The sequence below is a fragment of the Penaeus monodon genome, chromosome 11 (genome assembly GCF_015228065.2).
Source record: "Penaeus monodon isolate SGIC_2016 chromosome 11, NSTDA_Pmon_1, whole genome shotgun sequence".
Taxonomy (NCBI): Eukaryota; Metazoa; Arthropoda; class Malacostraca; order Decapoda; family Penaeidae; genus Penaeus; species Penaeus monodon.
Genome location: NC_051396.1, coordinates 36,682,265 through 36,684,994, shown reverse-complemented (window position 1 = coordinate 36,684,994; position 2,730 = coordinate 36,682,265).

Here is a 2,730-nt window from a genome sequence, read left to right as displayed (position 1 = left end):
TTATATTTTAAATTATATATATATTTTAATATAAAATTTTAAAAATATATATATAATATTTTATATATATATATATATATATATATATATATATAAAAAGTGGGGTGGTGTTTTTTTGCGTGCGAAATGCGGCGCGTTTGTGTGTGTAATATAAATGTATATGACACCACACACACACACACACACACACACCACACCACACCACACACACAAATATATATAATATATATATATATATAATATATAATATATATATATATATAATTTAAATATATATATTTTTTATTTAATTATATATAATATATATATATAATATAATATATATATATATAAAATATATATATATATATACATTTATATAGAGACAGATCGATAGACAAAAAATAGGCATGCTTCCCCCTTCCATGTTTAGTAAACTAAAACAATCATGAATCGCTCAGAAATATATTTTCTCTTAAAAAATGAGTGTTGAGCATATATCCTTCATAACATGGATCCTTGTCACCCAAATTCTGTTCCTGCGTCTTTAAACTCTAAACCTGTATTAGCCCAAATTTCTTTGGGAACCGTACTTTTCTCAAAAAGAAAATATATGCTTTGCATGTCACTGTAAATATCGTCGACCGAGTTTAGTCGACGAACGTAACTCCGAGGCAGAGTCCTTTTGCGCGCCCCTCGCCGGCTGCTTCTCCCCCGCCCCCTGGTGCACGCTCGTCATCGTGAGGATGATAAAAACCCGGGATGAAAAGCCCCAAAAGACCCACCAACTGTGGCGTCACGCCCATGATGACGAAAGCAGCGGCGGCAAAGACCACGAGCGGCAGGAGGAAGTAAAGGAGCGCCGCCCATGGGTTCATGTTGGCACTGACGTCGAGGCGGTGGGCGTGGTGCTCGAGGCGATCATGGAGGCGGGCGGACGAGGGCTTCTCGCGCATTTCCCCCTCGCTGAACACCTGCTCAAAAATCTTTGGGGCGAGAGGGGGACAAGGCGATCTGTGGGTAAGGGAGCTGAGCATGATTGTGACGACGATGATGACAATGACAATCATGTTTAGATAAGGGTTATGAATATTAATAACTGCGACTATTAATCTGATTCCACGAAGCACGAAACGGGAATGATAATTTTACAAATCAAGGGCCTCGTTAGATGCCAAATACGTAAAACAAATTTAGTTTAAACTTTTTAAAAAATATTTTTTTTTTACTTTGTGAGAAAAACAAAAATAAAAGAAAGAGTTTAAAACCACCATTATCGTCGGAATTTTGGACAACCAAGCATATTAAATTGTTCAAAAGATGATTATAAGTGGCCTTTTTATTAAAAAAAAATTTAGACTGACAAAGAAATATATAGAAAAAACTTACAAAAAATAAATTCGCATAAAAAAAACACGGGGAAAATATTCCCCTATAAGATACATTAATAAATAATAAGCTACAAAGTATACCATGAAAATAGTTGTTTTTCCCCTCCTGCCTGGGCCTTCACCCCATACCCAAATGCGGCGGGCCGTGGTTCTCCAAAAGTCATCAAATTATCTTCGAGGCCAAGGTCCTGACGAAGCAACCTGCTGCGTCTCCTGCTGCATGGTGGGAGGGAGGGGGGAAAGGACCCCCCAGCAGCCGGCAGGTCGGCGCCGCTGGTGACGTCAGCAGGGCCTTGGAGAACGCAGGATCCCCGTGCGGGGCCCGGGAAAAAGACATCGGGAAGTGTTTTTTTTGCGAGAAAAGGGACCCGGGGAACTGGATGATAGGCTGGCTAGGGATTTTTTTGTGCTGTTCGTTGACGATATCGGACTTTTTTGTTTTTTTTCATCGGATTTTCTATCATGTTTTCACTTTTTTTTGACCTTCTATAATTAAAAAATTATTTGGGAAATGAAAAAGAAAGAAAAATACCCATATTATAAATGAATATAAATTAAAAATTATATATATAACATATACACACACACACAAACAACACACATTAATATATAATATATAATATATATACACAAAAATATATATATATATATATAAATATTACATCAAAAATATATATAAACACATATAATAATATATATATATATATATAATATAATATATATATAATAATATATATATATATAATATATATTGATTTGTTATGTCTACATTTTTTTTATGGCAGTGCCCCCCTTGCCTGATGGATGCCCTTTCCCCTAATAAAACCCCAGTTTGTCCCCCGGCGGTGTTCTACGACACATGCGTTTGACTTACAAGGCGATATGTCTTTTTCTAGGTAGGAAATCGAGGTCAAGTTCCTTCCCCCAAGGGCCGGGGCCCGGGGCCGGGATCGAACCCTAACTCAGATTGCCTTTCGTGACAGATGAGTCGATGCTCAACCCTCAGCCACCGCGGCCACATCTGTTACACACACATATAATTTTTTATATTTCATTATCTTTTTCCACTTTTTTACATTATCTTTTCTATATCGTCCGTCTGTTGTTTGTCTATCTAATAACATCATAATATGATATTTTAAAAATATTATAATATATTATATATATATATTTATATTTTCTTTTATATAATACAACATATTATGATATAATTATAAAATTAAGATATACGTAATATATCTATAGTAATATAAAGGGGGTTTCCCTTCTCTCTCTCTCTCACACACACACAAAACACACACACACATATATAAATATATAATATATATAAAATATAATTTATTATAATATTTTATATATT